Source organism: Meriones unguiculatus, chromosome 1, assembly GCF_030254825.1.
Source record: "Meriones unguiculatus strain TT.TT164.6M chromosome 1, Bangor_MerUng_6.1, whole genome shotgun sequence".
Lineage (NCBI taxonomy): Eukaryota > Metazoa > Chordata > Mammalia > Rodentia > Muridae > Meriones > Meriones unguiculatus.
The window spans coordinates 124,443,399-124,457,088 of NC_083349.1; the positions used below are offsets into that span (position 1 = coordinate 124,443,399).

Sequence of the window (13,690 nt, forward strand, 5' to 3'; positions counted from 1 at the left end):
AGGGATGGCGTGAGGACTTAGACGTCCTGAAGGTTGGGAATGACACAAAGACTTGGGCTTCTCCAAGAGATTAGGGATTACTCAGGGAGCTCTGGGATGACACAGGGGCTGGGGTCTCCCGCGGAGATCACAGACAGCCTGGGGAATGCCCAGAGAGGTCAGGCTTTGAGTTGGGCTTTGTTTCTGCTGGTGACCCATGACAGTCTTCTGACCCAGTGGCTTTCTGTTTCCTTTTTCTGAGAGAATGGGGCAGTGGCTTGTGCCATCCCAGAGGGATCTGGGATAGGGTCAAAAGGACATTTGTACATTTATTTTTTATGATCTCTGTCTTGTACAGTCTTGGCTGGAATGTACCTGAAGGGACTCTCTGGAAGAGGAAAGCAGGAGGGGTTGAGGCAGCCGGGGGAATCCCTGAGAACAGGAATTGGGTCTGTGGGCAGCCATTCCCTCTACAGCTGTGGTTCTCAACCTTCCTAAAGCTGCAACCTTTAATACAGTTTTTCAGGTTGCAGTGATCCCCAAGCACAAGAAAGAATTTCTTTTTCTACTTCATGACTACAATTTGCTATTGTTGTATATTGTAATAGAAATGCCTGACATACAAAATATCTGATATGCCGCCCGTGTGAAAGGTTTGTTTAACCTTTAAAGGGGTTGTGACCCACAGGTTGAGAACCATTGGTCTGGCAACAGGCCATGGCCCAAGAACCCAACTCTGCTGCCCACTCATGGGTGATCATGGGTGACCCCATGTGTCTCCAACTTTGAGTTCTGGGGCTGGGTCACTTCTTACTTCATTTTCTCTCCCAGTGGGACTGGCTTTAGTGCAGGGTTCTGGGGTGTTTCCATGTGAGAGTATATCGTGGAGACCACAGGTGCCCAGGATCAACTTGGTTTTGTTATCTAGGTCAGGCTGGACAGGCCCTAGGGATGGCCTTGTTTTAGTGTGTCTTCATCTCTTTCTGCAATTCCTGCTCTGCTCGAAAGGGCCAAGATTGCATTGTTCAAGCATAAGGCAGCTTCCTGCACAGGAAGGAAGGGTCTGGAAATGGCTAGGTGGGCTTCAAGTCCCCTCCCCAGAGCTTCTGGGACTAGAGAACCTTCCTCTACTCACCTCAGCCTAGACATCCTTGGGAGCCGTCTTGGACCACTGACCTCCTGCCTGGGTGCCCCTGGCTACTGGGTGTCTCTGGGAGGTGGCCTCATGCAGGCCACACCATCTCCCCACACTGATCACCACTCCCCAAACCCCCAGCTTGTTCCACTTTCAAAAATAGCTAATGAGGAAATTAATTTTGTCACCCAGATGTATTCAGTAAAAGCATGTCAGGGAAAGACAATTAACCTCTGCCCTGATAAATCTTTCCCAAATTAACAAAATGCACTTGTAGATGCTGAGAGACTCGGCAGAGGTGAGAACCCCTAAGCCCATGCTTCCTCCAGGCTGTGGGGAGAGGGTGGAAACAGAAAGGAAAGGGGAAGAAAGAGGTGGGATGAGAGAGGGCGATGGGGAGGAGAGACACAGACACGCATGCATTGGCTTTGATACTCACTTTATCTGGGACAGTCACCAACAAACTACACATGAAACCAGAGAGTAAACATTAGGCTGCTCTAAAACATAGCCTTTTCAGCCTTACCTTGACTGAATTGCCTCCATACTCAATCCTTCTGGATTTCTTTTAATTTTAATTTTAATTTTTTTTCTGGAGATTCCAGGCAAAAGGCATTGTCTAGATAGAGACTTGGGGAGATGGCTTGGTGGGTAAAATGTTTGCCATGCAAGCATGAGGATCCAGGTTCAACCCCCAGTATCCAGATAAAAATGCAATTGCAGAGGCAATGGATGGAGAGTGACTGAGGAAGACACATAGCCTAGGCCTCTGGCCTCCAAACACGCACTCACATGTTCTTACCACCCCACCCACCCAACACACACATGAAGGGCCATCTCTGGTCACTGAGAACATTTGCTCATAATCCCAGCCCTGTCCCTTAACTCATGCATCTCCTTCATTTCTTCCCACTTTGTGGAGACCACGTAGGGTTTATAGAGGCATCCTGGAAGAGGTTGGGTATTCTTTTCCAAAGCTGAGACTGGTTAGGTGGGCCAGGAAACCTTGGTAGGAGAGACAAGCCTTGGGGACGTGGGCAGGTGGGGCTGAGGAGGAGGGCGGAGGCATCCCAGCCTTTGGGTCCTCACAGCATCAGCTCCCACCCAGAGAGCACTGCTTTAGGAGGCAGGCCCCGAGCACCTTTCTCCTGAGACTTGCAGCTTTGGAGGCATTGCTTGACTGGCTGGGAGACCTCTCAAGGGTGTGTCTCCTCTACAGTTTGGGTCTGGGTTCTGTCTCCCAGACAACTCACCTGTGAAACCTGCCTGCAAAACTTCATCCACAGTTTGCCACCAGCCAAAGGCACTCCCACTGTTAAGACTCGATGCTCTTGATAATCCTCCTCCTCTGTGCAAAGTAGGCTGGAAGCAGCCAGCCTTTTAATTTTCACCAGTTCTAGGAAGCAGATATTGGGGAGAATGGGGTCATGCTCGGTGAACAGTTTGGAGGCAACAAGGAAATGGGGGGGAAAAGCCCCCCAGCCACCTGGGCTTCTCTCTAGCAGACACAGGGGCCACTGACAGTAGCCAGCAGCTAATAAGAGGGAAAAACACGAGCTAGGGCATTCAAGACCTAAGAAAGTGGGGAGGTAAGCCTGGGCTGCCATACTGTCAATTTGCCTGTTGGAAGACTCAGTGGGAGGGGCTGAGAACATGCCAATCATTTGTATCACAAACGCTGCTCACCCACTGTGAGCACAGACAGGGCGGAAGGAGATATTAGGTATCTGGAGTCAGCTGACCAAGCCCTCACTATCTAATCTTTGCAGACCCAGTGGCCAGTGTGCAGATTGGAGCCATCCATAGATATCACCTATCTTGAGTTCCGTTAGGCCGTTTTTCACTCCTGGTGAGAGGCCTCCCCTACCCTCAAGCCGAGAAATGGAAGAGATTTGTCCAAGTCTCTGGATCACAAGCTGACCTAAACAGGCAGCTCTAGTGCCCAACCACACAGAGAAGGATCACAGAGAACCATCCTAGAGCTCAGGCGAGTTGATAGGGTCATCAGGACTGTAACCTATCAGCCTTTGAAGGCAACCAGGGTGGTGGGGAAAGGCTCAGCAAAGACAGAGGATCCAAATCCATAGAGAGAGCCCAAGGAGCCCACAGAAGGGATGTGAGATGGAACCCAGTGAAGGGCCCAGAGCACAACAGTCTGGAGGGCTTGTTTCTCTTCTTCCTCCCCCTTCTCCTTCCTCCTTCCTTTCCTCCCTCCCTCCCTTCCTCCTTCTCTTTGCCTCCTCCCCTTCCTCTCTCCTTCCTTCTTCCTTCCTTCATTCTTTCCTTCCTTCCTTCCCCCTTCCTTCCTTCCTTCCTTCCTTCCTTCCTTCCTTCCTTCCTCCCTCCCTCCCTCCCTCCCTCCCTCCCTCCCTCCCTCCCTCCCTCCCTTCCTTCCTTCCTTCCTTCCTTCCTTCCTTCCTTCCTTCCTTCCACCCAGCACTAAATTGGGTCATAGACAGTCTCATCCCATCTACCACAGGTGGAGGTTGGACTGGTATAGGTCAGGCAAGCACAAGCCCAAGGACACCAAGCTCTCTGCCGACTGTGTTCTGCCCACTCCCCAGAATGTAAGCTCAGAGATGAGAAGGCTGGAAGCCTGGAAGGCAGAGGAGAGTTTGGGGGAGGCGAGGTAAGAAAGAGTGTGAGGTCCGAGTGCATTCTTGGACTGTGGCTTTCCCGGAATGCTGTTTCCCAGCCGCCCTTTCTCTGTGCTCCGAACAAAGATTAAGAAGGTGGCTCAGTCCACAGCCCGAAGCCACCAAGTCACAGGGCAGAAAGATTTCTGTGTTCAAGGTGAGTGTTCTGCATGCAGGCCAGCTACCTGGGTAATGCTCCTGTGGACTCTTGGATTTGGGCGGGGCTTCCTTGGCCCATCTCACAGGACACATGATGTCTGAAGGAGATCCTCAGGTTGGGGTGAGAATCATGTCTAGGTCCTGAGCCCGTCCGAGCCGCAGTTTCTCCATCTGACTTAATGACACAGAGCTTCTACTTAATCGGAGAGCAGGCTGTGGGTAAATAAAACAAAAGTGTGTTTTCAGTTCAAAACATTGCATACTTGCTGCCTCCTCAGCAGGTGCATGTGGGGCATTGATGTTCTGAGTCTGGAGGAGCCTCCATGTTCTCAGGAGCAGCATGCCCCTCCCTGAGCCCACCATCTCTCCCAGACCCTCCCTGCATCAGAGCAGAAGCCACGTGGGTGGTTCCCCATCAGCCCTGGTCTCCTTACCTTTCTCTTTCTCAAGTAGGTACAGATGAAGGAGCAAAAGCAAAGGCTTCTACAGAAAAGATGGAGCGTGACTCAGCAAAGCAGAAGTCTGGGTACAAAACCACGCCTCTTTTCCTTTCCCTCTGTGACACCCTCCCAATAGACCCTTGCTGTGCAGTGTCACTTGGTTCTCAGGAACCTGCACAGAGGATTCTTAGAAACCAGGAGAGTAGCCTGCCCTAAGCCTCCACAACCTTCCACATGGGCTCTCTGGCTTGATTTCATTCTGGAGATGGATTAGTCTAGGGAGGGTGTGATATGTGAGGAATTGCACGCCACACAACAGGTCTGATACCAAGAGAACCAGACAGAGAGGCAGAGGGAGACAGAGAGCAAGAGGTCGAGGGATGGCAGGCGGGTCCTTTTTTACTGACTGCACAGTTTTAACTGCTAGGTGATGACATTGCCAGGCCCCTGAAGGCAGGCCAGCTGAGTCGAGCGTTCCACCAACAGAGGGCTTTCCCCTAGCTGGTGTCTTGGTTGACTCTGCATTGCTGCTTGCTGTGGAAGGGTTACCACACAGGGTAGAAGGGCATTGAGGGAGAAAAGTGGGGAAGTAGTCAGAGTTGAAGTCTCACAGCTGGGGCTCTAGTTCCCAATTCTCTTGCTGAAATGGTGCCTGTGGGCTCTTGCCCTCTGGCTCCCTTTCCACCCCATCCAGAGAGACTCAGGTTTCCCCTCCAGACCCCTCCTCTCCACTGCTGACTCGGCTCCTTCTACAGAATGCAAGCGCTGCTGGGGGTAGCCGTGCACTGGGTCTGGTCAGGGGTCAGTTGCTTTTCCCAGCTGCCTTGGATGCTTCCTATTTAGAGACCAAGGCTTTTGAGGGTCAAGGGACAGATGACATGCCTGTGTTTATAATCAGTGGTATGATGGTGACCTATCCTAGAGCTTTGCTGTTTGTGAGGGGCTTTGGGGTTAACAAGGGCAGTCCCACCTGGGAATGCTGTTAATGCTCCATGGCTCTTAGGTTCCATCCATTGGTGGTGGACCACAGCAAAGGGACAGAAGCGGCTCCCTAGGAGGCTTGTCAATCCGAATGTATTCTCCAAAAGCTCTTGAAGGCACTTGCCGTGACCCCCATATGAAGGAGGCCTCTATTTGTGTCTCTTTGTTCCTTTCCTGCAGATTTGGAGCCAGGGCTTCACTCTCCAGGCTTTGGGCATCCATTCTAGGTCCCTTTTCCTGGTCCACTTCTTTCTCCTGCTTGGCCGCAACTACTGGGGCCTTAAATTTACAAAACACAGTCCTATTTTCAAATGGGGAGTGCCCAGAAGGAAGGCCTCTTAATGGGCAAGAAGGCAGGGTAGTTTCTAGGTCCCATCCTTAAGGCTCCTCCAGAGATGCCCTTCCCACCCCCTTTATCATGAGGGTCCTATGTAGAGGACTGAAGCAGTTCTGGTAGAGGCTTTGAGTAGGACTAGTTTTTGTACTCATAGAGATTGAACTTGGGACTTCAAGCATCCCAGGCAAGACTCCACCTCTGAACTGTGTACATCCCTTCCTTCCTCCTCCTTTATATTTTATTTTCATTTTTATTTTTTAAATCTCAAGACAGTCTCACCAAATTGCCTAGATGGTCACTGAACTTATTGTGTAGCCCAGGCTGGCCGTGAACTTTTGATCCTCCCACCCTAGTCAGCCAAGTAGCTACATGTCTGGCTGAGTATAACTGTATTATAAATACATTGAAACTGTAGAGAGAAAAGCACAGTAAAAACAGATGCAGTGTCACTTATAGAACTTACAGGTCGGGGTATTACAAAGTAGTTCTAACCGACACTGCTGCCTCTGTAAGACACAAATATGTCCTGTGGCCCTGTATCTATCGTCCAGACTTCTGAGGGCATCGAGGAAAGGGTAGATGAACTCTCTGGGTTTTCTCCTTAGCTGACTCTAGTAAGGGATGTTCCTTTGTTCCAGTCAGATTGGAGTGCTCATCATGGAGGAAGACACAGAAAGACACTGTGGTCAATTCTCAGGGTCCTTTTATGAGCTGATTAAGTATGCCAGGCTCTGGCATACTTAACGATGCTCCCTTCTCTGCACTCTACCAAGGTTTCCATATTAATTTTTTTAATTGGCAAACCATAGTTGTACATATTTATGGGCGTACCATTTGACATTTTTGAGGTATAGTTACATTATAGAATAATTAGCTCAAGCACATAGACAGTCTATTATGTCATAAACTTATTTTTTGCCCAGACTGATGGCAATAATAAATAACAATTCATTTAAAAATGTAAACATTGCTAACAGAGCAGATTTGAAAATTTAGCTTGTTTCTTTGTATTGAGGCATAAACATGGCCCCAACTCCTTAAATGTGACAAATGCACTCAGATATTTTATACAAATGTAACTTTTTTGGGCATGTGGCCCGATCTTTGAAATGGTAGCATTGCTGAGTTAAATGTCAGTTGCTTACTCAATTGAGAATGAAGATTCTTAGACATTCAGCCATGCGATATTAAAATCCTACTCTGAAATGAGCCCCGGCAATCAGCCAGACAGGGTTGAGGCAATGTTTGAGGCAGGCTGGGTTGTGTGTGATCCCATGTGTGTGCATTTAAATAAAGGTCTCCATAGTTCATTTACTATGGTTAGACCTCAGTACCAGGCTTCCTCAGCACGATAGTACCATCTTCTTGTGAAGCATGGTCTTCTACCTTCCAGAGGGAAAGATCTGGTCTTCAAAAGGAGTAAGCATCCTTGATGCTCCTTGGTCTAATGTCTCTTGGTTCTTATGGTCTTTTAACCATGCATGATTTTAGATTATCATTTGGAAAATATTAATTTACTGAGCTATGCAAATCTTCCAAATGTTGACACATTTTACTGTACAGCATCCAGGAACCATATTTATTAACATATTAACATCACCATCAATCTCATTAGAAAAGCCTTGGAAAGCACTCAGTCAACCACATGGTGATGGGTAGAAGTTTTCCAAAATTCAGATTTTTTTTTTAACTTGAAATCACAGATTTTAATCATCGACAAGATGTTTTCCCTAAACTACTAGGCTCACTTTGTTCATTTTCAAGGGGATCTCTGCCAAATACTTAAGTCTGAAGAGCCATAGTTTATGTAATTTTGAGTATAAGTGGCATTGTGTAAGATGAAGATGGCTAGTTTAGCTCGCAACTCAAATGACTGCTTTCCCTCAGGCAACTTCTCATGTCAGAGAATAACAAAAGGGCCCAGATGCATTTTCCATTTCAGACTATTAAAATGTAATCAGCAATAAGACTGATACTTTTCTCTCTTTCATTAACGACGGTCTGCATGGCAATGGTGGGGTACTGACACGGGTGATAGGGAAGAATGTGGTGGCCATCAGTGCTTTTCCGTGTCATTGCCTGCTGCTTCAACGAGTGGAGCTTAACCTGCGATTGCTTTTGTTCTGTGGATACAAGGGTCGTCAAGGGAAAGAGCAAGCACTACCTCTATACTTCTCTTTTTCCTCTTTGTCTATGTATCTAGGTCATGAATTCAGTCCATTATTTGGTTTGTTTCTTTGCTGCTCAGTTTCTCTTGTGTTCTCTCTCTCCTCCCTCCCCCCTCCTTAGTCTTGTCTGTCTTTCAGATCCTATTTTCCTGACCTTGGCTTTTCCCTCTCCTCCCTTCCCTGTTCTGTGTCTTTATTCCCAGTGACTGGGTCTTTGGGAGAGGAACAGCTCTCTGTGGGTGTGCAAGGACAACATCCACAGTGGTAGAAGCTCCTCATCATTCTCTACAGGTAAATAAAAAAAAGAGCAAGGGGCCATCCCATGGAGAAGGCGTTTGCCTTTGGGTATCGACCTAGGATGGGTCAGTGTTGGAAAGTATCTCAGTAGGTGCTCTTCTAGGGTCTAGCTTTCAATGATGAGGCTGTGGGGGGAAAAAAAACCCCACTATCTTGCTCCTCTTATTTTGAGGCATTTTGAATTTGGTGCTTATGTTGAGCACATAGGTCTAAGGGGTCTATTATTGTCTCGCGAGTGCTTGCTATGGAAACGCCCCAAGCATCAGGAGACTTAGTCTCAGTGAAACGTTGCAGAATATTCTGTTTGTGGAGGTGGTCCTCCTGGGCTCTTTGGAGCTCTCATCCTACTCCTATGAGCCCCACTCAAAGTTCTTCCCTTTATCTCCCTCCCCCAAGGTAGACTACATCTTTACATGACATATCCCTGGCTATTATTTAAAATTGTAATTAAATTTTATTTAATATGCATGGGTTTTCTGCCTACATGCATGTCTATGCACCTTGTACATGCCTGGTGCCTGCAGAGGTCAGGAGAGGGCATCACATCCTCTGGAACTGGAGTTACACATGATTGTGAGCTGCCATGTGGGTACTGGGAATCAAACCTGGGTCCTCTGCAAGAGCAACACGTGCTCTTAACCATTGAGCCATTCTTCCCACCAGTGTCCCTGGCTATTTTTTTTTTTTTTTTGAGGAAAGCAGCAAACCTTTAATAGACTCTTTGTAAATGTTAGGTGTCCCAAGGATGTCATGCACAGTCTTCACTGAGACCTTATAGTCACCCCCAGAAGCAAACTGAGACTTGAAGGGTCTGCAGTGACGTGTCTCAGAAGTCTCACTGTCAGTCACTTCCGCAAGTTATAGGATAAAGATACAGATGTTGAAGAGCAGGGCAATTGGCAGTAGACAGAAAGGTAGAAACAGGCTCCTCCACCCTAGCCCCCTCTCCATACATGTGTATGCAGGTAGCATTAAGCAGTGAGTGGGTATGTGATAAAGGAGCTGGTGTCACACAGAGGCCTCAGGCTAAGGCTCCCGGTCATTGTCCTGCAGGGCAGAGGGACACATGGCAAAATGCAGTTGGCATGAAAGAGATGCTTCAAGCTTGCTGTGCAAAGCGTGTGGCCAAATGTGTTTTAGGGAAAGCTTACGTGGGGAGACATTTGCAGGCTGGATCTGGAGGGGAGGGGAAGGAGCATAGTGAGGAGCAAAGGACAGAGCACAGTGAGGCCGTTGCAGAAAGCCAGAAGGAAGTCCTACGTGAGGATGACAGAGTGTCCAGGCCGTGACAGACTAAATTTGAGGGTGGGTTTAGAGAGGGATATGGCATGTGGTCTGCCTCCTAGGCAGGAGGCTTATGTGCACTGAGACCCTTCCTCCTGGGAGTGGAAGGTTAGAGACAGGTTAGAGGCAAGGGGTGAGTGTGAGGACAAAGGAACTTTGAGTGAAAGCTCTGGGATGCTAACGTTTTAACTCTTTCTACTGCCCCGTAGCTAAAGGCATGGAAGTGAGCACCCATAGCTGGAGTGTGGGATAGATGAGGATGAGACAGTGTCTTAGTGGAGGCATTTAGAGCACTGTCCACATGGCCCCATTTAGCGGGTGGAACCATGGTCGGAGGGTAACTCTAAGCTCAGAGAAAGGAGAGAGAAGCAGGAAGGGCCCGGGAATTTCTTAGCTAGGAACTTGGCCAACCGCAGGTCCTCAGAGCCCAAAAACTTTAGCAGGTAGGAACAGTGTCCCTCCAGGCAGGGTCACCATTGTCCCCAGCATCTGTGCATCCTCTTGTGGGAAGAGACTCTGGAACTGACAAGCTCTCTTTCAGCTCTTGGCACTGACCGCCCAGTCTGTCTAGCTCTGCCTGCCCCCAGCTAATGAGTTATCGGGCTGAAGGATGGCTTCCCCTAAGTGCTCCCCTCTGGTGGAAGAACTGCTGGGTGGCTCACTGGGCTGTGCCTGAGAGTCGGGGGCCCGTGTTCTATGGGTGGACTGCTGAGCTGCAGCCGGTGCATCTGCAGCCAACTCAGGTAAACTACGGGACAGAGGATGTGTAGCCTGGGTGCTCAGGCAGCGGCGAGCCACGGGTATACAAGTTGTAGGTGCTTTGTTCACATACTCTTCTGTGCTTCAGTTTTTGGCAGTTGGATCAGTATCTACAGGGATCTAGGCTCTGTCAGGCGATATGCTGTGCTGGGGAGAGACGCATGAGTCAGAAGTTGAGGCCTAAAATGTTCGTGTAGGTGCAGGCACTTAGAGCTGAGCACAAGAGGGGGTGAGGGTGTTAGCTCGGTGATTCCCCGATACCCACATATGAGCGTGGAGATCCACCTAGAGTCCCAGAACAAGGGAGGTGGAGGCAGGTTCAGCAAGAGAGCCTGCCTCAGTAAATAAGGTGGAGAGCGATGGTGCAGAGAGCCTGATGCAAACTTTTCACCTCTATACACATACATGTACATATATTCTAGCACACATGTGCACATGTGTGTAGGTATGAAACACCACAGACCCCTGACCTTCCAAAAACACTGGACACGGGAGCCTTGTCATTGTGTGTGTGTGTGTGTACATACATGAATGTTACTTTAGGGGAGCCATTTTGCACAATGCTGGCTGTGTTAGTCATTTTCGCCATCACGGTGACAAAATACCTGCTAGAAAGGGAACAACTGTTTATATTGGCTCACAGTAGCAGGGGATACAGTTCACCCACAGCTGGGGAGGCGTGGTGAGTGGTGGCATGTTCATGTGGTGATGGATAGGACACAGAGTTCAGGCTTAAACTGGGTTGGGGGGACATTGTAACTTTCCAAGACCTGTGCCCCCAACCCTGTGGCCTACTTCTGTCAGCTAGGCTCTACCTGACAAAAGGCTCTATACGCTTTCCACATTTTGCTCCTCACCAGGGAATGAATAAGCATTCAAAACGTGAGCCCGTGATGCACATTTGAAATTCAAGCTGTAGCACGGGTAGTCTCTCTTGGTCTTGTGGAAAGCAAAAGGGATTAAGCACTTGGAGAAAAGACATATTTCTTGCATGCCCACGGGAGGGATGTGTGTGTGTGGAGCTGGTTTCCTCCTGTTCTGTCTTAGCTCAGCCTTGTACCCTCACGTCAGAGGACAAGTGGGGTGGAGGGCTGTGGATGTGGATGGAGTCATCATGGAGCCTAGAGCTTCCAAACCAGCAGGCAGAAAGCAGAGCCTTTCTAATTACTTCCAAGGAAAGGCACTGATCTGCAATTATGAGGTCATCTTCATTAGAAAGACACGAGCATGTCTAATTAGATACCGTCCCTTCTTTTAGAGACGTGTCAGACAGAAAACCTTTCAGCTTCTCAGTGGTGTACTTTCAAATCTCCTTCTCGATCGGGCTCCTCCCCCTTCTCCTCCCCCTTCTCCTCCCTTCTTCTCTCCCTTGCTCCTGTCCCGCGCTGGCCCGCCCTGGCACCCTTTCTTGTATGGAGCAGTAGAAGTGGACTGAGATGGCCTTCTGGAATGAACAGGAGGAATTTGGAGGGTAGCCAGGCTTTCCCTTCCTAACAGTGAGCTTTTATTTTTCTGATAGTGTCATAGAGGGAGCACCCAGACCCGGAGCCGGTATACCTGTATTAAACACAGCACAGCCTCCAAGTTATTGATGTAGGTCAGAGAGAGACCTGTTTCTCCGACCTGTGTAACATGGAGTGGGTCATGCTGGTCTACGAAAAGGAGGCTAGCCTGGAGCAAAGGTTCTGAGAGCTGAGCACAAGAGGGTTTTTGGAAAGCCTCACTGTGCACTGAGTGGCTCTCTGCCTAAAGCAAGAAATGGTCTTTTCTCCCGGTTTGTAGGTGTGGTGACGTCAGAGCTGTCAATGGTCAGGGCATTTCTTCACTTGACCAGCGCTCCTGCAGGACACTGTGACCTTCCTGGGCCTCTCTGAGGGCTCCCAGCAGCTGTCTGTGTTCTCTTTGTTCTTTCTGGCCAGTTTTCTCCAAGTGGGACGGAGTCCCTCCTTGCATCTCAAGTTGCTGTGTTCCGTGGCTTTGTTGAGGCATGACAGGAAGCCAGCCGGCCTCCCCATGCTCCTGGATCCTCTGATGCTCCCTGCCGAGAGTCCTGGGGCCTCCTCTCTCTTCTACCCACCTCCCTCCTGCTTTTTATTTTTGCCTGTAGACTTGAATCAGAGACTTAACACATTGTGGCTGAGTCTGCATTTGGAGCATTTTGCCTTTCAGGTGACCCCAAACAATGGGGAAATCCTCGTACTGCCCCTCAACCATCTTATTATGTCAGAAATATCCAGTTAAGACCCTGCCTGTCCTGGATCTCACCGTGTAGACCCACCTGGCTCTGCTTATATCAGGAAGACTTAAAATTGCGATACAATGCACCTAACAAAGTTTCCCATTGTAACCATTTATAAGTGCATGGCCTGTGGCTTTATGCTTCTTTTCCGTAGTTTTTAATGCTGTCTCCCTCAGGGTGCTTCCTTCCGCCTGTGCCACAGAAAACGCATCTATATTTCTGGGTGTCCCACGGAGAACACTGCTCCCGTGTCCTCAGGGACACTTCAGGACTCTCTCCATCCGCCACTCCGGGTTGTGCCTCCTCTGCTGCTCTTTACTTACCCATGCTTCTGTGACTGGGGTTGAGTGTCTTCAGTTTCTGTCCGTAAGATGCAAATCATGAGACTCCCCTTGGGGGAGAGGAGAGAGTCAGACTGTCGTGCCCAGAGAGTGGCTGGCTCCTACCCCCGGAAATGGGCCTCTTACTGCGACTGCCCCGGGGCCGGCAGAACAGCTGCGTTGGCTGAGCAGGAAGTGGTGAACAGGCTGGACCCTGTTCCAGCACGTTGGGGGAAAACAAAAAAAAAAAAAAAAAAAAAAAGAAAAAGAAAGTCCAGTCAGAGAAACTGCACACCAGCCCGGCCCACGGCTGATCACTGACCTCCTGTGTGGTTCGAGATCGATCTGGACTAGCCACTTCCCCCTCGTCCCTTCCCTGTCTGGGAAAATCGCTGCAGGTGCGCGGAGCCGCACAAAGCAGCTTGGGAGATAGCAGCCCAGGAAAAATAATTCCACCTGTAAACACCTGTGTTAACAAGCGCTGTATTTGTTCAGCTATTTTCTTTTTCAAACACTGTTTACATACACCTATTCTCTTACCCTGTTCAGGTGTGTCTTGCATGGCATCTGGAGACCCACTGGCAGGAGGCCAAGCTGCTTCGGAAATGCCTGTGTCCTCTGCCCAGCAACGTAGGGCTGGGACTGCCAGGCCCTCAGCTGGAGCTTCAGGGCTGCTGGGTCGGCCTCTTGGAATGCATTCAGGTCCCTGGGAGCTTGAGGTTTACAGGCTTCATGTGACCAGAAGGGCCTGCTTGGGGCCTCTTAGGGGACAGTGACCCCAGCTGGATGAAAGAGGACACCTGCTGGCCCGGGTCACTTTGCATTTTCACACCCTGAGGAAATCTGAACCCTGGCCCACCTGATTACACCAGTGGCTAGACTTCCATGCCCAGCGATAGTGGGCAGGGAGTCAGTGGCTGCTCAGGTCAGCTCTCTGGCATCCCGTTGAGACTTCT

General features: G+C 49.4%; 2 long non-coding RNA genes across 2 annotated transcripts; both read right to left on the reverse strand.

Annotated features, from left to right (window-relative positions):
- Window positions 1-1,658: 1,658 nt before the first annotated feature.
- Window positions 1,659-4,397, reverse strand: LOC132649843 (uncharacterized). The gene is made up of 3 exons (XR_009588350.1): window positions 4,344-4,397; window positions 3,936-4,122; window positions 1,659-2,510 (listed from the first exon to the last, which is right to left on the reverse strand). It is a non-coding gene; the product is annotated as an uncharacterized LOC132649843 (long non-coding RNA).
- Window positions 4,398-11,656: 7,259 nt separating this feature from the next.
- LOC132649847 (uncharacterized) lies at window positions 11,657-13,478 on the reverse strand. The gene is made up of 2 exons (XR_009588355.1): window positions 13,275-13,478; window positions 11,657-12,948 (listed from the first exon to the last, which is right to left on the reverse strand). It is a non-coding gene; the product is annotated as an uncharacterized LOC132649847 (long non-coding RNA).
- Window positions 13,479-13,690: the final 212 nt, after the last annotated feature.